Source organism: Rhinolophus sinicus, linkage group LG12, assembly GCF_036562045.2.
Source record: "Rhinolophus sinicus isolate RSC01 linkage group LG12, ASM3656204v1, whole genome shotgun sequence".
Taxonomy (NCBI): domain Eukaryota; kingdom Metazoa; phylum Chordata; class Mammalia; order Chiroptera; family Rhinolophidae; genus Rhinolophus; species Rhinolophus sinicus.
In genome coordinates, this window is record NC_133761.1 from 30,813,249 (window position 1) to 30,836,754 (window position 23,506).

General features: G+C 38.4%; 1 protein-coding gene across 2 annotated transcripts in view; it reads left to right on the forward strand.

Annotated features, from left to right (window-relative positions):
• The first annotated feature begins 8,623 nt into the window (after positions 1–8,623).
• Positions 8,624–23,506, forward strand: part of RNF19A (ring finger protein 19A, RBR E3 ubiquitin protein ligase) — a 54,309-nt gene continuing 39,426 nt past the window's right edge. Inside the window, exon 1 of one of the 2 annotated variants that reach the window (XM_019757643.2) lies at positions 8,624–8,910. The gene's annotated coding sequence lies outside the window, so the exon portion shown is untranslated. Of the gene's footprint in view, positions 8,911–9,451; positions 9,645–23,506 lie in introns of those variants that run through there. The other variant, XM_074317081.1, reaches the window with a different exon arrangement.

A 23,506-nucleotide genomic window follows, 5' to 3' on the forward strand; every position in this document is an offset into this window, starting at 1 on the left:
GATAATGGCCAGGCTGGAAATGGGGTCCAGGGTAGAGACAGACTGAAAGCAGCAATAGATTGTCAAGGTCATGCGATTGTAAGTTCTTCTGAGGGCATTAGGCAAAGAGCCTCTTTAAAATACCAGTACAGCACATAGCTTTGTAACAGTCTAAGAGCCCAACTCAAATTTTTATTCTAAATTCTGTGAGTGTTCAGACCTGAACTACGTCTGAGTTGTTTGCTCTTGTAGCCAGGTTTGTTAATTCAATGAATAATAATAATAAGGAGAGAAGGAAGGAAATAGTTAAAGACATGATTGACCTGTGTTATGTCTATTATAATTATGAGCTATTCAGATTTTTATGTGTGTATAAACGTATATAAATATTTGGATGTGTGTATATAATAATGCTAATAAATATACATTCCATCATAAACATCCCCAGATATTTTCTGCTATATTGAGATTGGTAACAATGACTAGAAAATCTGTCAATTAGTTGAGTTGTGTTCTATCTTTCATGCTATGGGATGGGGCCAAGATCTGGTAAATACTGAACTTGAGGATCCAGGGAACAAGCTGGAGATTTGGAGCTGCTGAGGAAAGCAAACTAGAAGCAAATTCCTGGGTAGAGATATCTTACCCAGTGGTTAGTTATTGAAAGAAAAGGGCCTAGACATGACACAGTTTGACCAGAATCAAAGACCAGAAGACTAGCCAGGTCAAATGGAGGGACAAATGAGCAGGTACCATACAGGAAGTCCAAATCCAGAATTACTGTATGTTTGCCTCTTTGGAAGACCCAAAAGTCAAAGCCTCTGCTAAGACCTTTCAGGCTTTGAAGTTTTCTGCCTTCAGTATCAGACATATTTTCCCTTCTCGGATTTTCTATTTAAAAGATGAACCTTTTGAATTAATTTTCATATCACCTCTTATTGAAATATGCTGTTATAAGGTTCTTTTTATTTGTTTTCAATTTTTTTTCTACCATTTATTTTTCAAACACATATACTCATATATTTAGGTTTCTCAGGTTAGAAATTATCTTGTGAAAAATCAATGCCAAGGTACATTAAAGACTAATTAAGAGAAAATAGTGACTCATTGGTAGATGGGAGTGAGGTGAAAGTGGGGATCAACAGGGGGAGAGAATGAAAGGAATTTCCACTCTCCTCCAGATTTCCTAAGTCTTCAAAATGTAATATTCCAAGGGAACCCATTGTTCATTTTAAAGGAAAACAAAAATTCTACATTCGCATTCCTACTGGGTTTAGAAATCAGTAGAATATGAAGGTGGAAACAAAAGAAACACCTCTTTGTGACTGACTGATCATTTACTTTACTCATCCAAGTCTTTGAATTTGATTGTGTTGCTGATTTGAACCTCTGAAAATAGAATGTCTCAAGTATTGTTCCTAAATCCCAAAATGCTTGCTGCTAAGTTATTCCTTTTCTATTTAACACTGAAACACAGAGAAGATAGCATAAAAGAGCTCATGCAATGTATGGAACCAACATTGTACAAAACCTGGAGTTGGCACCCTCTTCCTCTTGGTAAGAAACAAATTATAATACAACTTTGGTGTGTGGGAATTTTCATTTGAACAAAGCCACCTCAAAATCACAGCACTGTAGTAATTGTTCAGTTGTCCCCTCATTTCTTGAAACATAGCATTTAAATGTTTTGCTTTTATCACAGGATATAACACCCCTAAGAAACAATTTAAAATTGAATACAGATCTCTGACCCTGAGACTTCAGATATTTTTCTCTGTTGCTTACTTATTCAACTATTTTAAAAATCTTAATCTCTTTGATCATTGATAGGAATGTTGGCTTGGCACAGTCATTTTAACTCCAAACTTGTGATTTTTTTTTAAACTCTCAAGTATGAATTTCAGCAAGTTAACCAAGGATCCTAAATTCGCCTCCCAGCCCTAAATATCATGTGATGCATTTAAAGTATTACATGTCATCTCTTGCCCACCTTTTAGATCACACAGACTTTCAATTAGCCATTTTGGATCCTGACCACATTTGCTAGGAAATAACTGTTTAAATATGTTCTACTCCTAACACATTTCTGATGGGATTCCCCTGGCAAAGGTAGATGGGATTTTAAAAATTGGAACCATACTAGAAACAGACTTGTTTTTGGTAATTGCTGATGAGTTTCCTAACTAGCATACACAGAGCTAAAGTGACAATTCCATTGAACTGAACGGATGGCAGAAAAGGGCAAAAGATGGCACCTTACAAAAACAGGCTGTCCACTGCCAGTAGGAGTTAATTACTAAACAGTGGCCTCTCCCTACCATTCTCTCCCTGCTTAAGTGTTTTATATCTTCTTACAGTTTCAGTGCTGAGATTCTGTCAAAAATATTAAATTAATTTAAAAGGAAAAATATTCAATTAATTTAAAAGGAAAAGGAATACATAAAGATAAAACTTCCAAAAATTATATTACAGGAAGGAATAGTTTTTTTCTTCTTTAAAATTGTATCTTTCTATGGCACACTATCTTCAAATAAAAGTCCATGAACCAATATCTGCTCATCTTAAAATAACAATATTGATAATTGCTAAATTTACTGAACTATTACTAAGTACCAAGCACTCAGCTAAATGCTTTACATTTATTATTTTATCTAGCTCTCACAGAAACCTCTAGAAGGAGGTACTTTTATTACCCTCATTATAAAGATGAGGAAATAGATGTAATGGGACCTTGATCTATGCACATTCATCTCCCTGCACAGTCATACCTTGGAGATATTGCGAGTTCAGTGACCAGACCACTAGAATAAAGCAAATATCACAATAAAACAAGTCACAAATTTTTTAGTTTCCAAGGGCATATAAAAGTTATGTTTACATTAGACTATGGTCTAGTAAGTGTGCAATAACATTATGTCTTAAACACGTATATGCTCTAATTTAGAAATACTTTATTGCTAAAAAACGGTATGTCATCTGAGCCTTCAGCGAGTCCTGATCCTTTTGTCAGTGCGGGGTCTTGCCTTGATGTTGATGAAAACACAGTATCTGCAAAGTTCAATCAAACAACGCTCAGTAAAATTAGGTATGCTTGTATTAATAATTTTGGATTTTTTATTGGAAGGGCTCTGAGAATCCAAACGCACACATGTATTTTTTCACCCATTGACTATAAATTAACACATAAGTATAATTAGAGCAAAGTGGGGCCACAAGAGAGGTTACAGTGCTTTTTAACTTTTAAAGAGTTTCTTCGGTAATTCTGTTTCTAGGCATATATCCAAGAGAAACTCTCTCACATGTGCAGAAAGAAACATGTATAAAAATGCTCATTTATGTAGAACTGAAAATGAATGAACTAGAGTCCCATGTATCAACATGGGTAGATCTTAACAATTTTGAGAAAAAAGAAAAGGAGGCTATAGAATGAAACATTTGGAACATCATTTGTGTAAAATTTTGTTTAGTAAAAAGTACGTTTAGAACATACAATAACAGAATATGTTATTCTGAACATACACATATGTAGTAAAAGGATAAAGATGTGAACCAGAAAAGTAAAGTGTTCAAGATAACAGTTGCCTTGGGAGGAAAGGAAGGGGTTGGGAGAAGATACAGAGTAGGCTGCAACTCTGTAATGTCTCCTTTCTTTTGCTTTCAAAAAATAATACAAATATGAGAAAATGTTAACTTTTGTTCTCTCAGGAGCTACATGAGTTTATCTTATTCTCTGAAAACTTTTGTATTTCCAAAAATACTTCCATCTTAAGAACTACAAATAGGTATATTCATGCTGGAAAGGCGCAGAAATCACTAGAACTTGACCCCTATAGTTTTAGGGTAAAATGTTTTGAAGGAGATTTAACTATATGCCCACTTTATCCATAAAATAACTTAGTATACCATACACAGATGATCTAGCTTTGAGTCTTGTAAATTCAGTGAAACCTCCAAAATAGTTGTAAAACGTGTTCCTCAGTGATTTCACTAAGGTGAATTTCTTCATGTGGTTTCATGTTAGCTACAAGTCACAGGGTACCAGATCCCCAGGCACCTATGATATCATCAAGGGAGCAGGAAGAACAATTATCTGGAGACTGTTATAAGCCACACACTTCTGGCCATAGACTCCTGCTCATGGGTCATCATTATTATCTAGGCTGCACATCATTATTATCTGGGCTGTACATCCCTTCCTCTCCCTTTCTGCATCTCCAACAGCACACAATCTCAGTGTGAAGGTGAACACGCCTGAATGCTGTCTAATTAAGCTATGCAGTTTCAACAGTGAGAGGATACATCATTACATTATTTGGTATAAGGTTCTGGGTCATATCTAAAAACATTTCAGCTTGAAAATTAATCTAATCTCTTATTTGCTTTTGTTTGGAATCTTTTCACTTTCTACATAATAATGTAGTTGAAGAATGCTGAACCCAGCATTACTTCAAGTGCCCTTCATTTGTTAAGACTGTATTTTGTAAGTGAGGAAATTATTCTTCGTGTACATTTAAAAATAATCCCTTTCAGTTATATAACTAGCAATCAGCACTAGTTTATTTGTGGGCATGTGTTCATACATCTTTTTTTTCACCTGCCTTGTTTCAAAAAGGATAAAAGCTGGGTTATAGATACATATAATATAGCATCAGAAAAATTAAATATGAAGTTAGTGAAGGAATGTATGAAGCATTTAAGTCAGGGGCGAGTTAAGTAAACAAAGTACATCCTGTTTAATCTTATACACAAGCCGGAAGGAGGCCACACATGGCTCTAAACTTTTTCACAGCCAAGGGAAATACTGTCAGTTCCACAATTAGGTATCCCGAAAACAAAAACAAATGAGATAATAAACAAGGGAAATAACAACTATACCAGGTACTAAAACCAAGAGAAAATGTTCAGATATTGTCAGAGAGAGTATAATGGCCACAAATTTCATGGCACTTTGTTATAAATCCCTTAATGTAGGCCTAAAGTATTAAAGCAACGTGAATTCATTAAGGAACTCTGAGGAGAGGAAAGAGACATGGCAGGGGATTGGAGGCTGGGAGGGTGGGAGGAGGATAGTCTAGGCACAATCCAGGGCTACAGCTTTGCAACCATTGGTCTTGACATGGGATTTATTACTAGGATGACCATATAACTTATTGTCTAATCTAGGACCCTTTGAGAGTAAAAGCAGGTACTATTAATAATTAAGCCCCCACAACATGTATAAACCAGGACTGTTCTGAGCAAACTGGGATATATGGTCACTCTAAGTTCTTGCTCATCACCCACTGACATCCTGCTCTCAGTGCAGCCCACCACTGTGGACCTATGTAGTAAGCCAAGCACATCTTGTCCACATGGAGTGAGTCTACCCAGCTCTAGTTACAGGGTACTCTGGCGATTTCTGGCCCAGGTCACCAACAAGGAGTGGTCTTGCTCATGAGTCAGCCAAACAGGGAAGCTAATCAAGAAAGACTGAGTAATCCATAGGTGATGGTGGCCTGAGGATCCAGTCTCCATCAAGAAAAGTTTAAAGGAGACTTCACTTCTGGATAATGGATAGGAGGGGGAATAAAATGGGTTGCAGATAATTGGATGGGTTCCACAAAGAGGAAAAAGACACCCTCCTTTCTGAACAACCAATGAAAGAGCTAGTGAAAGAAAACTGCTTGTAGTTCTCAAACATGTGATATGAATTACTTGGAGCACTTGTCAAAAACTAGATTCCAAGATCGCAACCCTACAGATAATGATTCTGTTAGTCTGAGATGGAACCCAGAAATCTATTTTAACAAGCACTCCGGGTGATTCTGGTGATAAGAGGTCTAGCTTACACTTTGAAAAATACTACCCTAAATATCACCTGATTGAATAATCCTTCAAGGGGTCTAACCTTCCGCCCAAGAAAGAGGACGTTGGGCTGACTTTGGGGAGGATACAATGCCAGTTCCCCTGTGGAAGGTGGGGTGTGAGAGATGGAAAGGGAGACTAGGGGATGATTAGAGAGAAGCTCAGCCTTCATCCATCTAAAGGATTTTTCCATTGAGGGACCTAGGTTCTCAATTTGAAAAAGAAAAGGCCTCTCCTCTTCAGATTCCCTATATGGTCCTAACAATTAAGAGAACCACTCACGCAGGGACACAGGGAGCTCATTTTTTAAATCTTAGCTGGAATAACTCCCACCCTAGCAAGCTTCCCTCTAGTCCTAGTAGCAAGCATTCTTTGATGATTTACTATATGCCACGCTGCCTAAGTGCTGTACCTGCCTTTACTCATTTGGTCCTGAGAACAATCCAATCCGGTAGGTACTATTTTTACTCCCATGTTATAGCAGGGTCACTGTGAAGCATGTTCACAGGGTACCAGGCATGGTGTAATCTGTCTGTAGCACCCTTTGGAAATGCGGGGCACAACCTCCACAGCTTTACACACTGGGCTCAACAAGGTGGGTCATACGTGTTTGGTAAATTTCCCAAGGTCCCACAGCTAGAACCTAAGTTCTGAAACCTTGTAAATGAGAAAAAGGAGGGAACTGTATAAGAAGAAATTTCTATGGCCCTGACAGGAAGGAAAATGAACCAACTTGGAAACCAGTAAATTTATTCGCATAAGGACAGGTAAGGTTGGGCGGTGAGGAAGTAGCACATTCCTGAATCAATCGTGCCAGCTGAAAATCTCCCAAGTCTTCCTGGACAAAGTCCCGAGACTGCCCCCGCAAACCACATTCAATGATGGTGGGAATAAAGCCCCTAAGCTCCCATTCTTGGTTGCATTTCTTTTTTTTCCCAATAAAACAACACTCATGCCAAGCTTCTTGCCTCCAACATCCTGTCCTCTTATAACATGTTGTTATAGTACTCCTGTAACATGTTGTTTCTATCACACTTCTCGCCCTTGTATTAGAGTGATTTTCTGTGTGTTTCTCTGCCAAGTTTACACGCTTCTGGAGGGCAAGGACAATGCTTTACCATATTTCTGTTTCCCGAGATCCATGTGTGCAGGGGTAGGATTCTTTGCTTGCTTCCTTCCTCTCTCCCTGGCACGAAGCTCCCTGCCTTCAAAGTTTAGTGGGAAAGACCTACAAAATAAATGAAGTGCTTTACACAGCAAATTATAGAGGTAGGCACAGGATTGCTGTGGAGCCATGGAAGACGGGCTTGACTCAGCCTCTAAGGACCAGCAAAGGTTGATAACTTGAGTCAGGCAGAGGAGGGGGGAGAGGATATTCTAGGAAGAATAAATAGCACAAAGAAAGTTTGATGTTCACATGTAAGAGAGAGAGTAGAGAAGAGGAAGGAAGACAGGAGAAAGGCTGTGTAGTACCACAAATGGCTTAATGCGGCTGAAGGAACTTTTACTTTGTGACCCAACGGAGGGGCCAGGCTAGGGGTGGGATAAAAGTATGAGCACTGGAACCAGGCTGCCCACATGGGCCAAATCCCAGCTCTGCCACTTACCAGCTACGTAACTTGAGCAAGTTACTCAACCTCTGGAGCCCCAGCTCTTAATTTGTTAATTGGAATAATAATAGCACCTACCTTTTCGGACTCGTGGTTAGATATTTAGACCTAAACTGCCTAGCTTGTTTAGTTTTCTAATTGGTAAACATTTACTGGGTTACCAAAGACACCAAGTACTGTCTGAAAGACCATTGTTCCTTGGTTTGTTTCTAAGTTAAATTAGACCCACTAAAACAAGTTTTGAAGGGGTGATAAATTTAGTTAAGTAACAGATGGCGAATGGACATTCTGTCCAGCATCTATCACATTCCATTTCTCAGTATTCCAAGGAAGACGACTCTAAATATTGGGGAGAAATAAACTAGGAGGGAATGGACCAGGTCTGGACTGAATGTGTTCATTCAACTAAGAATTGATACTAAGTCATGCAGAGGTTAAAAAATTCAAAGGGGGATATGACTGGCTTAACGAGGGGGTGTACCAGCTAAAGCTAAACTAACTCAGAATGTATCAATAAGGACCGAAATGTGAATTCTGAATACTTGAACGACTTTGTGAAATTGGGGTGGGGGGAGGTAAGCGGAAGATATTCTCCACATCCCCACGTAGGGTGTTAAATTGTGGCTAAGTGCTGCTCCTAGCAGCCCCCGCGGAAGACTGAGGTCTATTAAACCTACGAGTAAGGGCGTGGGTGCACCGCCGCTCTCGGGGAAGGACACTTCCTAGAGGAGAGCCGCAAAAACTCGCTGCAACATCCCGTCTCCGCTCTCCCCAGGGCTGCCAATCTAGCAGGTGAACCGTGAGAACACAAAAGGAATGAATACGTAATGGCGTTCGAAATGCCAAAAGCCAGGGTCCCCAAGTGCAGCATCTCCCTTCACCTCGGAAGCAGCCCCACCCGTCCTTGGAGGAAGCACCTGCCCCACAGCCTGGCCGGCTCCGGGCGAAGAAGTCCTGCGGGCCGAAGGGGCAGAAAGAGCCGCTGTTTGCTCCACGCAGGACTCAGGCTGCGGGGCCGCGCACCGGGCTAACCAGGTCGCAGGTAGGGCGCTCCTGGGCGGGTGCGGGGAACACGTGCGCGAGCGGACGACCGCCTCCCATAGCCGACTGCGGCGGCCCGTGGGCGTGACGCCATGACGTACGGCACGCGGGCGGCGCGGCGGGGCGGGGCGGGAAGGGGACGGGGGCGGGAGGAAGAAGTGGGAGGAGGAGGCGGAGACAGCGGGGCCTGAGGGAGGGGGAGAATGGCAGTTGAGACGCTGCTTCCCGGGAACAGCCGTCAAGACAGAACTGCGGAGGAGGAGTTCGGGAAAGCGGCCGTCGCGACCCCTCCTCTCCATTCCCTCCGCCCCAGCTGAGAGGCGCCTCGGCGGGTCTGAGGCACTCTCGGTACTTCCTCCGGCTTCAGCCGCCGCCTCTGGGAGATGGGCCTGCTCGCCCGCAACCCTGCGCCCGCCGCCTCTCTGAGGAGTTGAAGGTACTGGCGGGCACAGGAGGAGGCTACGCCCGGGAGCGGGAGGGCAGGGGCGGCTCCCGTTTCCGATCCGAGGCGCTCTGCACGGCCGCTGCCCTCGCGCCCCTCCCCGGGACGGAAATGTTTTCGGAAATCCCACGGGAAAGGCGCCCCCTCTCGTGCTCAGCTGAGGGCTCGAGCAGGCGCTGGACCCAGGGCTCAGGCCTCGAACTGGTTCTGCGTCCACCGCCCGGCCCTGGCCCTGGCGCCCCGGTGGCAGCGCGGCCTGAGGCGGAGCGTGGGATCCGCCCCGAGCCCCGTCCTGGCCCGGGTAGTCTGTGGAGACCGCAGCTGACCCGGCCGTGTTGTGACGGGCCGAGGCGGCTCTCCACTCGAGCACTTCACCAGCCCCTGAAGCGGGCAACATCGAGGGCGGCCGCCGCGGTGAGGCGGCAGGGGCGGAGCGCATTCCTGATGGGTGAAATCGGCTCTAACGGGACCGATTTCCGGGCCTCGCTGCAAATTCGGGGCTGGGGCCAGCGCCCCACCCCCACCCCCTTGCTTGGGAGGCATGGTCCAGGGAAAGGGAGGCATGCTCCGGGGAAGCTCGATCAGGAGAACTGTCACCCTCTTGAAAAGCAGAAATTCTACAGATGAAAAGTGGTGTAAGCTTGGAGAAAAGTATGTATTTAAATAGGGGTCTCCCAGGATCGTCTCCCTCTTAAACCTTCAGGGAGTTCCCAGCCTTCACGCAGAAGGTAACGCCACTGTTTTTAATTTCCAGTTTTTCCTATCATATGGGTTCCCGTCTACCATTGCTCTTTTACCCGTTTCCATTAATGAAAAGAAAAAGTTCAGGGTTCGTTAACCTCGTGATAAGGGAAGTAAATAAAAGGGGAGAGTGGTTAAGGTTGTACATGGGAAAAGGGTCTTAATTTATCCCATTGGCCCCTGAAAGTAGAAATATAAGAACGATGCTTTGTTCTGGTTAATATTTACTATCCAAAATGTTGCAGAATGTTCTGTTGGGTTGACGTTGGAAGGGACAGCGTTTAAGTGCCGCTGCAATTTTCAAACCCAGATGTTGGCTGGAAATGCTAGTTTTAAATGTTAGTAAACAGTGGTGGCGTAAACACTCCTTTGCCCTGACCCGTTGCCATAAAATGTTTGTGATCTTTCCATTTCACTTTTTTTGGGTAAGAATGTGGCTGTCTTTATTTTTATTTTTTTATTATTTTAACCTGGATTTCTTGACCCTTTTGGTTATATGAAATCTGACGGTCTGCCTAAATTTCGTTTTCAGTTTTGCCATTAATCATCGTAATGCGCATCTTTCTTCTTCTGTTTATAATTAAGCTATTACCGTATTTGTCTGTTTATGCTTCCTTAACACCCAGCTGTCTGAACTGAATTAAAATGTAAATACACTTTAGAAATGTATTTAGAAAATGGCGATGATCTATTGTTAACTCCTATTTTCAAGTGTTTCCTTGCAACTTACAATTCCAGTGAGGTACCCAGCAACAACAAAAAACCTTTTTATTAGTTTAATATTCGTTTTTATTATAGTGTACAATATAACTTAAGTTTAAATTTCGTGTGTCCATGGAAACTATTTTACTGTCACCACAAGGTGTCTTTCTGAGGAAAAAATTACATTAGGTAACTAACGTTATTGTTATTTTTTCAATATCTCTGACTTCCAATGACGATTCCAGTAAGATTCTTTTAAAACTACAACATTATTTTAGGCATTGAAACACAACCCAAATGGTAGCTAGCTACTTGAAATATTGTTTCATCGGGGGATGCCTCAATTAATCCTTAGAGTTTATATTTAAAAAGTCCATTTTACTGTCATCTACCGTGTTTCCCTGAAAATAAGACCTAGCCAGACAATCAGCTTTAATGCATCTTTTGGAGCAAAAGTTGGTATGTCTTATTTTACTATAATATAAGACCCGATCTTATATAAGACCAGGTCTACTATAATATAATGTAATGTAAGACCGGGTCTTATATTAATTTTTGCTCCAAAAGATGCATTAGAGCTGATTGTCCGGCTAGATCTTATTTTCGGGGAAACACAGTAGTGTTGGATTTTTTTCTTTTTTTTGTGTGACTTTTAGAATTTGGGGTGCTTTTTCACTTGACTAAATGAAAACATTTTTTCTACCTAACATATGAAAGATACTAAGATTAGTATCTGTGTTTAGCATCTTGGTGAAAAATAAATGCATTTCAAAAATTGGAAATAGGGGATGCCATAAAGTAATATTTTTGCAATTGGGAATGTAAGACACTTGGGGTCTCCTCTTTAATGGGATCATATTGAAAGATATGGGATTCTTATGGGATTGTTAGATGGAATTAGATATAGGTAATTTGAAGCAAACTTTTTAAACACTTGAAAGAATTTTGTATATTATGGCAGGTTTTGATTTTATCTTAAACACTTATTTAGATTTATCATAAATTCTTTGGTTTCTAATCATCCCCCTCCCCAAACTTTTTTTTTAATCTGGAGGGCACTGAGGATTGAAAAGTGTAGTTTTATGAATTTTTCAAAGGGAAGAAGGAAGACAATTATTTGTGATAACCTGTAAAAGACCCTAGTCAAGTGTTAGGCAGAGTAAGCTGGGGATAAATTTTGTTGCATTACATCTGAATTGCCTCCTTATATTTCTTCTCTACTCAGGTTATAAAGGAAATCTTAGAGAATTGTTATTTGTTTTTCTGATGCTATGGAACAAGTGACAGTTGATTGTTACTGGCTGGTTTCCTGCTGTCTAAGTTTTATGCTCTTTTATTATTTGAGGCCCATATAAAAATTAGGCCATTTGGGGCATGAAGGCCAAAGAGATGTTGAATTTCTAAATTTACATTTGATTGCATATTCCATTGTATTTGACAAACTAGCACTAGTAGTTTATTGAAAGGACCCGTGGTCATATATGAAATACATTAGCTTAAAGATTTTGGTTTAACTCCTTTTGAGCAAATTATTAATAATTACTTATAGAGAAGAGCTAATTTTTCCTTAGGTGATTTTTTTTTTCCTCCAATCAGGAGTAATTATTATTTTTCTTCAGTTTTTGTTTTTTTTTAAGTCCTGAAAGATCAGTTCTTTGTTAGCTGACAGAGGATGTGTAACATTGAAACAACTATGTAAGGACACCTGCACAGTTCAAGACTGAGGGATAACATTCCTTTGCTAAACACATCTGTATTTCAGATGGTGGTAGACTTCAACCAAAAAAGGCAATGAAATCATTTTGGATGTTTAAAACTTGGGTACTTCATTTGCTTCTCAATAGCTATCATATGTCAGTAATACTTTCTGTATTAAAGTGGGAAAAAAATAGCACCTTTTGATAAAGTAATTTTTGTTTGTATTGCTCTCTTTATAGCCCTCAGTAAAACCTGAACAATTATGTTTATTGGTAACATTTTCTTGAAAGCAGGCCATTAGCCTTAAAAGCATTATATATTCTTGTCCTACTGATATTACCTAGTATTTTATGTTACAAATAATTTGGTAGCGATATACTGCTTGTTAATTTGTTTTGGAAATCCTGTTTGGGAGAGTTTTTTCCTCATGTAAAAGCCTCAGTAGGACATAACTGATGAGTTCTGTCAGCCCTCAAGTAAGGTTGTGCATTGAATTATAAAGCAAAAGCCTGCCTCAAATCACCCTAGTTTGTTTAAGCCCAAAAGAAACTTAAACTCAGTCTTAGGGCCAAAAAACTGGATTTGGCCCCTTAAAATAATATACACTTAACAATTTTCAACCATTGTCCTTCTCTGGAGACCCCTGAAAGTATAAATAGCCCCACTGTAATGTGAATAGCAGGCAGGGTGCCAATTTGAAAAGACACTCTGATAGAGGTGAGCCATAAGGAGGGAGCAAACTAGTTAGAGGAAGAAGGATCAAGAAACCAGAAGGTATTGGGAATGTGATAGTATTAGACTTCCAGATAAATATTATAAACACAATAATGTATTCTAAGTTATTCTTATACATTATCACAAATGAGATAATACATTTGAAATTTATAGTTGATGTGTAGGAGATAATGTAAACTCAATGATGGCAGGGACCATTTTCTTTGTTCACTCTTAAGCATGAAGCCTGACAGTAATACAATAATACATGTTGAATAAGTATTTGCTAACTGAATAAAGTATGTATAACGTAAAGTATCTATTTCTTTTGGGGAGTAAATTTTATTAAATTTATTGGGATGACATTGGTTAATAAAATTATGTAGGTTTCAAGTGTACAACTCTATAATACATCATCTGTATATTACATTGTGTGCTCACCCCCAAAGTCAGATTTCCTTCCGTCACCATATATTGACTCCCTTTACCCTTGTCTACCCCGCCTTTTCTCTGGTAACCACCATACTGTTGTTTGTGTCTATGAGTTTTTGTCTTGTTTGTTCGTTTGTTGCTTTCAGTTTTATATCCTATATATGAGTGAAATCATGGTTCTCAACTTTTTCCATCTGACTTATTTCACTTAGCATGATATTCTCAGGAGTCATCACAAGTGGCAGTATTTCATCTTTTCTTATGGCCGAGTAATATGGCCGAGTAATATTCCATAGTGTGTGTGTGTGTATGTGTGTGTGTGTGTGTGTGTGTGTGTGTGTGTGTGTGTGTATATATATATATATTTATTTATTTATTTATTCCATCTTCCTTATCCAGTCATCTATCGAAGAACACTTCGGTTTCCATGTGTTGGCCACTATGAGTAATGCTGCAATAAATGTAGCAGTACAAATATCTTTATGAATAAATATTTTCAAATTTTGGGGGTAGATACCCAGGAGAGGGATTACTGGGTCATATTGTAACTCTTTTCTTAATTTTTTGAGGAACCTCCATACTATTTTCCATAGTGGCTGTACCAGTTTACATTCCCACCAGCAGTGTATGAGGGTTCCTTTTTTTCTCCAACCTCTCCAACACTTGCTGTTATTTGTCTTATTGGTAATAGCCATTCTAACATGTGTGAGGTGGTATCTTATTGTGGTTTTGATTTGCATTTCCCTAATAGCTAGTGAAGTTGAGTATCTTTTCATATATCCATTGGCCGTTTGTATGTTTTCTTGAAAGAAGTGTCTGTTCAGTTCCTCTGCTCATATTTTAATTGGATTGTTTGTTTCTTCATTGTTGAGTGGTATGAGTTCTTTATCTAGTTTATCTAGCCCGTTATCAGAGGCCTTGTTTGCAAATATCTTCTCCCATTCGGTTTGGTTGCCTTTTTATTTTGTTGATGGTTTCTTTTGCTGTGCAGAAGCTTTTAAGTTTGATATAGTCCCATTCATTTATTTTTGCTTTTACTTCCCTTGCCTTTGAGGTCAAATACATAAAATCTTCTCTAAGACCAAGATCCATAAGTTTAATATCTATGCTTTCCTCTATGCAATTTATTGCTTCAGGTCTTATATTTAGGTCTTTGATCCATTTTCAGTTAATTTTTGTGTATGGTGACAAATAGCAGTGTAGTATCATTTGTATTTGGCTTTCCCAGCACCATTTATTGAAGAGGCTTTCTTTTCTCCAGTGTATGTTTTGGCTCCTTTGTCGAAAATAATCTGTCCATATTTATGTGAGTTTATTTCTGGGCTCAATTCTGTTCATTGGTCTATGTGTCTGTTGTTGGTGGTTTGTTTTTTTTTTTTGCCAATACCATGCTGTTTTGATTATTGTTGCTTGGTAGTATAACTTGAAGTCAGGGAGTGTGATACCTCCAAGTTTGTTATTTTTTCTCAGGATTGCTTTGTCTATTCGGGGTCTTTTGTGGTTCCATATAAATCTGATGATTTTTTTGTTCTGTTTCTTCAGAAAATGCTATTGGGATTTTGATGGGGATTACATTAAATCCATGTATTGGTTTGGGTGATATGGCCATTTTAACTATGTTTATTCTTCCAGTCCATGGACCTGGAATATCTTTCCATTTCTTTGTGTCTTCAATTTACTTTAATAATGTCTTGTAGTTTTCAGTGTATAGGTTCTTCATATCCTTTGTTAGATTTATTCCTAGGTATTTGTTTTTGTTGCAATTGCAAAAGGAATTTTTTTTTCCATTTCTTTTTCTGAAATGTTATTGTTAGTATATAGGAACACAATGAATTTTTGTACATTGACTTTGTATCCTGCGACTTGACTGTATTTGTTTATCATTTATAATAGGTTTTTGGTGGAGTCTTTAGGGTTTTCTATATAAAGAATCATGTCATCTGTAAAATGTGATAATTTGACTTCTTCATTCCCAATTTGGATGCCTTTTATTTCTCTTGCCTCATTGCTCTGGCTAGGATTTCCAGTACTGTGTTGACTAACAGTGATAAGAGTGGGCATCCTTGTCTAGTTCCTGATCATAAAGGAAAAGCTTTTAGTTTTTCACCACTGAATATGACATTAGCTGAGGGTTTGTCATATATGGCCTTTATTATGTTGAGATACTTCCTTCTTTACCCATTTTATTGGGTTTTTAAATCATGAATGGATTTTGTGTCTTGTCAGATGCTTTTTGTGTACCTACTGATATGATCATATGCTTTTTATCTTTTATTTTGTTAACGTGGTATATCACATAGATCAATTTGCATATGTTGAACCATCCTTGCACCCCTGTAATAAACCCCACTTGATCGTAATATGTTACCTTTTTAATGTATTGTTGTGTTTTCAATTTGCTAGTATTTTGTTTAGGGTTTTTGCATCTGTATTCATTCGAGATATTGGTCTGTAGTTTTCTTTTTTTCTGTTATCCTTGCCAGGTTTTCGTAGAAGAGTAATGTTGGCCACATAAAATAAGTTAGGAAGTTATTGCCTCTTCTTCAGTTTTTTGGAAGAGTTTAAGAAGGATAGGTATTAAATCTTCTTTGAATGTTTGGTAGAGTTCACTAGTGAAGTCATCCGATGATTTGGGAGGTTTTGATGATTGTTTCAATTTCCTTTAACGTATCTATTTCATAACTTTATCTACAGTAGGGCTATCTAATAGAAATATGTGAGTCATAAATGTAATTTAAGATTTTCTTTTAGGCACATTAAAAAGTAAAAAGAAACAGATGATATTAATTTTCATAATATATTTAAGCCAATATATTCAAAATATTATTGTTTCATCCTGTATTAATGAATGACTTTACATTTTTTTTATTCATACTAAGTCTTCGATCCAGTATGTGTTTACACTGGACAGCATAGCTCTAGGGGCATTTTGTATGAAATGTTTTCTTTTCATAGGAATTCTTTTCTTTGTCTTTTTTATAGTCTTTTCCTAACTGATGGACCTTTCTTTTGAGACCAAATACAGAAGCTCATATGTCATTTAACTGAAATTACTAAGTTGAATCGAAAGTCAGGATATCTGACTTCTCTTAGTTTTACAACTCCTCCAAAATGACTGTGACTTATTCTCTTTCCCTGTATATAAAATGAGGGAAAATGTGTTATGTATTTCACTGAGTTAGTATAAATTACGTCTTTGAAACGCTCAACTACTCAGTCAAGGCTGTTAGGAAAGAGATCTCTTTCATTATTAGTAACTTGTCATAGCAAGTCTCAGTATAAAAACAAAAGGAGTAAGTCCCCACAAAACTACTGCATTTGGAGGTCCTGTTACCTCCTCCACTGAAATCAGTTGCAATGCATAAATCAAGACAAGATGCTCTTGTAACATAGAATCAGGAGAGGTGATGAGGTCTGTTTGGCCACCAGATTTTAAACCTCTGATCTATTTAAATATTGCTTGAACTAATCTATCTGTTTTTGTTTGTATGAATAACTGACACTTTTTATATACTAGCTGTCCTTAAATCAAAATCATGAAACAAGGTCCTTTAGAAAGAGGGGTTGGGGATTGATAAGTGCATATAAGCGGGGGAAGTAAAACAATCATTTAGAAAAGCCTATCATCACATGGTATGTGATGTAAAGCACAATGACTAGTTCTTTTATCCACACCAAGGTGGCAGTGGTTACCTGGTAAGCAATTGTACATGGCCAAATCACATACATAGTTAAATCAAATAGCTATCTCCTTATTGCCATCCCCATTCATTTTTTTAATAAAAGAATGTTTTTTATTATGGATGAATATCCTTTGGCTTTTTGCATAAACAAAACACACTTTACTGATGTCCTTCGCCAGAATTTCTGGAATTATGTAGGTTGATTGGTGACCCTCAGATATGTTCATATCCTAATCTTTGGAACCTGTGAATGATACCTTATTTGGAAAAAGAGTCTTTGCAATATAATTAAGGATTTTAAGATGAGATCATCCTGGATTGTCCAGGTGGGTCCAAAATCCAATGACAAGTTGTCCTTTCTAGGGAAAACAGAGGTCATTACAGGCAGAAGGGAAGAAGACACACAGAAGAGGAAGAGGCAGTGTGATCACGGTGGCAGAGATTGGAGTAATGTGGCCACAAGCCAAAGAATGCTTGTAGTCATCAGAAGCTGGAAGAGGCAAAGAACAGATTTTCTCTTGCAGCTCCAAAAGGAAGCATGGCCCTGATGGATTTTGGATTTTCAGCATCCAGAACCGTGAGAAAATAAATTTCTGTTGTGTTAAGCCACCCACTTTATGGTAATTTGTTAACAGCAGCCACAGGAAACTTAACATACAGTCAAAAGTCTTTAGTAAGCCAAAGATCTATGCTTATCTTTGTTTTATATCCTGCATTGTGACTATCAGAGACTAGACAGTTCTTCTTTAGAAGTCTGATCCTTTCTTAGAAATATCAGAGGAAGTGTCTTAATACCCTCAAGTTTCAACAGGTCTAAGAAGGATATATCCTATATGGTACTTGTGATTTTTTTTGTCACATCACTCCTTTATTCCTCCCAATTTGCCCCTGTTTTGCTCATGACTTCTTAAGATGTAGTTTACATTTAGGGGACAGGGTGAGTAAAATATTGATAGGGATGAAACCAAAAGGTTTTGTCTTATGAAAGCATAATTCCTAAAAGGTTCGTTTTCCACCTTTTCTGTCTCCTTTACTGGATCCTCCTCTTCTCCGCAGTATCTTAATATTGAAATGCCAGAGGGCTCAGTCCTTGCCCTTCTATATTTACTCCTTTGGTGATATCATCCATGCTCATGATTTTATACACCCTCTGTATCACAACTTCTCTCAAATTTATATCTCTAGGCCAGACTTTCTTCCTGAACTCTAGGCTTGTCAAATAGGTATTTGGATATACATTCCCACCTAAAATATAAGAAGCAACTCAAACTTAAATGTCTATAAATGAACTCCTGCTCTTAGCTCCTCCCTAAAACTTGTTCTTTTCACAGCTTTCTCCATTTCAGTGAATACCGTGTTTTCCCGAAAATAAGACCTAGCTGGATAATCAGCTCTAATGCGTCTTTTGTAGCAAAAATTAATATAAGACCCGGTCTTACTTTACTATAAGACCCAGTCTTATATTAATTTTTGCTACAAAAGACGCATTAGAGCTGATTGTCCAGTGTGGGGACAGAGTCCCAGAGAGCAGTTTCCAAGCTCTAGACCTCACGTGGCAAGGTGCTGACTCAGGTAGTGGATGGCCATCAGCTGTGACTAGTAGTTGGCCATCAGCTATAACCAGTTAGCAATTAACCCCCAGTATAACTGCTGTGGTTATGCTAGGGGGTTGGTTGGGTGGGTGGCAAAGAAGCGGCCAGTGGATTGTGGATCATGTGGAACCTGCTTCCTGTGTCTCCAACCCAGCTGCCAGCGAGAATATAGTGGTATGACTCCCCTATCTATGGCTCCGTGGGTGTTCCTTTTTGCCCTCACCATATCCTGTGTTCTTATGTGGGGAGCAGGACCAGAGACCCTGCATGACATCCGGCTAGGTCTTATTTTCGGGGAAACGGTAGAAGGATAGGTTCCACAGCCAAATAAAGTTGGTGCAGTGTTCTGAGAAGAGCAGATGGGTTTTCAAACAGATGGCACCTGTGCATGACTAGTGTTTGTGAAATAGTTCCAGGTTTGTAGCCTTTTCACTCTTTGCATGTCCATGACTTGTTTAAAAGACTCACTGTGTCTCTTGATTGCTGATTTTTTCATATTGGTCTTTAGTTTGATGCTTCCCGGGAGTCTATAGTTAAATATCTAATGCATCTAATTTGATAGTATGTTTAGTATTATAGTTAAACCTATTTTCTGTCTTTTGAATTCTCAGTGAGAAAACTATAACAATGATAAACCTTTATGATTGATTACCTGCTGCATAATTCTTACCTAGGTTCTTCTGTTTTCTTTAGAAAATGCTCCCTTGTTTTCTTCCCTTATAAAATTAATAAATATTTCATTTTGTATTTCATTTTTGGTCTCATTTTGGGGGACATGTTTAAAAAGAGGCTATATGAATGCTGTGTAGCCAAAGTAAAATAGACACATTTTGCTTATTGTGCCTGTTGTTTCCCAAGAGATGTTGTTCCTTCTGAGAATTACTTTACAAATTGAAGAAAATTTTAAAAATAACTTCCAGGACTTCTACCGAACAGCTCTTCCAACCTGTACTAAATCATTGTAAATCATTGTGTGTGCGTGTGCGCATGCTTAATTTTATTATACATATATATGTATGTGTATGTGTGTGTGTATATATACATATATACACATACATACACACATACTTACCAGGGGTGCTGTTGTGCAGGGGACCCTGCTGGGTCTCTGGTCCCGCTCCCCACATAACGCAGGATATGGTGAGGCCAAAAAGGAACACCCACGGAGCCATAGGTAGGGGAGTCATACCACTACGGTCTCACTGGAGGCTGGGTTCACTGGACGTGCGACCTGCTGTCCGTTTTGTCTGCAACCCACCGACGACTCTCTTTCACTCTCCTCCACTCCCCTTGGCTCTCCTTCGTAGCCGCAGCAGTTATATTAGCGGCTAATTGGCTAACTGGCTATAGCTGACGGCCAATCAGCCACAGCTGACGGCCATCTACTACCCGAGCCAGCACTCCTCCACGTGAGGCCGAGAGCCTGTAAACTACTTTCTGGGGCTCTGTCCCCACAGGTGCCAAAAAAATGTATACACATTTTAAGAGATGTTATCTATGCTCAAGCAGTAGTTCGCCATAATCAGAAGTGTCTGGACGCTGATGGTAACCACTTTGAGCACCTCTTGCAATTGCAGAAGCCAAACGTGACTTGTATTCATCTTCTGTTATCAGTATATATTGATATTACAATTAATACAGTTTTTTCCTTTCTTAAAATGTGTATACGTTTTTTGGCATCCTCTGTATATACACGTGTATATATATATAAAACAAAATTAAGCACGTGTGAGCACCTGTGTGTGTGCGCGCACACACGCATGCACACATAATGATTTACCTAACCAAAAGTCTCTTCTCCTACCCCTCATATTCTTTAGGAGAAAGAAGCAAATGAACTTCCAAAATTGGAGAGGCAGGATGCAGTCATTATCAATTTTTATTTAAAAACCAAACTTCCAAAAAAAGTGGGTAGGACAAAATTAGCTCAGACAATAAATACTTGTCCAAATAGCAGAATTATGCAGATTAATAATTTAATTTGTAAAATTCAGTTTGCAAAGACGATACTCATTCCACTGGATTTACTGAGAAAAGAGTATACAGTGGTACCTCAGTTTTCGAACATAATCCATTCCGGAAGGCTGTTCGAGTTCTGAAACGTTCGAAAACAGCCGACAGCTAGGCCTCAGGATCTTGCACATGGTGGAAGCCAGGTGACATGTTCGACTTCCAAGGCATGTACGAAAACCAAAGCGTTTACTTCCGGGTTTACGGCGCTCATAAACCAAAATGTTTCTCAACAGAGACGTTCAAAAACCGAGGTACTACCGTACTAACATGAAAGAATTTGGAGATTAAATTTTTAAAAGAACAAAGACAATTATTTATCTCAAAAAATCTTAATTATGCACTTTTAACCTAGAGTACGCTATATATTAAAACTATGTATTTGTAGATTAGAATCATAGTCTTTTAGAACCAAGGAACCTTAGAGATTATGTGGTCCAGCCACTTTTACTTTCAAATAAGGAAATTGAAATTCAAAAAAGTAGATAGACTTGGCTAAGATGTCAGATTAGGTTTATATTTCCCTTTTATTGATCTGTAGCAAGGATTATTTTAACCAGTTCAAAAAATTTTTAACAGCTAGATGCCTGTTTTAAACCCTGTTTTATAACTTTTTCGTGTCTCTGGACACTCGATCACACCTTGCCAGCATTTTGCACTATGCTTTCCCTACTATTTCCCTATTGGTGTATTGTTTGCCCTGCTGAACAAAGATGGCCTGGAATGAGCTAGCCAAAATGTTTTTAATCTTTTTTAATTGAAGAAATGGAATGAATAATGCTTTTTCTTTCTGCAACAGCTTACATTTTGTAACGGATTGACTAATGAATATTATTTGTAATTAGTATTATTAAAAGCGTAAAGTACCATACTGTTCTGTTCTACCTCACAATCAAGAATAGGCTTAAATAGGTAAATGTGGCAGTTGTGTGTTTGTGAAGCTATTGAACAGCTATCTCTTTGGGGAAGCTTTGTAAGCATATGGGAATAATTTATTTTAAATTTTTAGTTTCTGTTTTTGGGAGTTATAAAAACTATCTTAAAGGATAGAGCTTAATGTATATTTGAATCTTGGTAAGTTTCACTTTCTGAAAAACTTGCTGGAAACTGATACTAGCGTCATGCTAATGATGTGTTGAGTTACCCCTACTTCCTCCATTTATAAGTAGTTAAGTTGAAGTTGTCCCATTTTTAATATTAAAAAGACCACTTGAGGTAGATTTGTAGCCATATAAACATATGACTGAAAATATTACTTACATTTACCTTAGAGAAATTTATATACAGTAATGATATATTCCAAATTTCCAAGTGGCTAGCTATTCTGATTATATTAGAAAAGCCATTTCAGAGCCAACTATTTGTTTCATTTTATTTCTAACCTTCAGTGTGATAATCCTTCCAACAGTTATATCCAGTAAATGGTTTAGTTGCATTTGTGCCATCTTCTCCTACAATAGTTATAGCTAATATTTGTTAAGTGATTAATACGTGCCACACCCTGTGCTGGATTCTTTATATCTGTTATTTTAATTAATCCTAGCAATAATCCTGTAGACTGTAGGTATTATTATTCCTAATTTATAGTTGAGGAAACTGACTTAGTAATTTAACCCTAATAAGTGTCAGAGGCTGAACTTCAACTTTGTGACTCTAAAGTCCATGCTTTACTCTCTGAATAAAATACATGCTACCATTACCCCATATTTGTATACTATTTTAAAAATCCTCCCCCAGGCTCTAAATTATTACTTCATTTTGTCTTCCCCCACTAAGGTAAGATAATTTTGTCTGAAACAGACAACCCAAAGTCTCATGGTAGGACATATTAAAGTCTATTTCTCACTCACACAAAGAACCGTGTGGAAGACTTGTGTATCCAGATTGCTTCCATCTTGTGATTCAGCTGTCCCCTAAGGCCTGCTTAGAGTCAACCACAAGAATTACATTCAACAAACCAATGAGGGAAGAGAGAGAACTCGAAGGATGTTTGAAGTGATAAGTGATAATTTAGGGACCAGGTTTGGAAGGGCCATTCATCATTGTATTCACTTTGCATTGGCCAGGACTGGGCATATGGCTGTATCTAGCTGCAGTGGAATGGAAAATGTAGTTGTCTTATGTATTCAGAAGGAAAATGAAACAAGTGAGGATATAACAACATCTCTGCCGCAATTGTGTTTTCTCTGTTTTAAAGATGATACGGAGAGGTTGTTAGTGAACTAAAGCCATAAAACCATTTGGTGTAGTACCATAGAACACTCATTTCAGTAGATTTCCTTGGATCTGCATATTATATGCTTATGTTTCTGAAGAGACATTCAAATAATTAAAAGACATTTAGTTTTCTAGCATCATTGCTGATTCTCATTGGGCATCAAATATTGTACCTCTTTGTGTCATTATGTTTTAAATGAGATATTGACTTAGGAGGAATGAAAAACTTTAAGACATTTTTAGTGATAATTGTCATTTTAAGTGAGCATATAATAGCACTATGATATCTTTATATACATATTTATAATCAGCTGTTCTTTGAATATACAATATTGATTAGCCTTTGTTAGATAACTTTGTTTTTTAAATATGTGATAGATTGCTCTAGGCCATCTATATATCTGTTTATTCTTGCATTATGAATCTGAAACGTTTGTTTCCAAATGAAAGTTGTTTTTTAATCTTACCAAAAACTTAACTTCTGGAAAGAACTGCAACTTCAAATCTTATATAATAGAAGTGTGTTTTAACTGAGATGATAATTGGTACAGATATAAATATTGTACTCATGATGTAAATTAGTGAGAGCTGAAAAGATTTACAGCAACTGATGTTAATTTTTACTGGCAAATTAAAATCCAACATCTCACAGTAGCAGTTAACCTTTTGTTATACTTTAGTCTCCTTGGAAAATCTGTTGAAAGCTATGGATTCTACTCCTAGAATATACATATATTCACAATTTAGTTACAATTTTAGAGATTTCATGGATTTCTGTGAAGCCTACCCATACATAAGCTT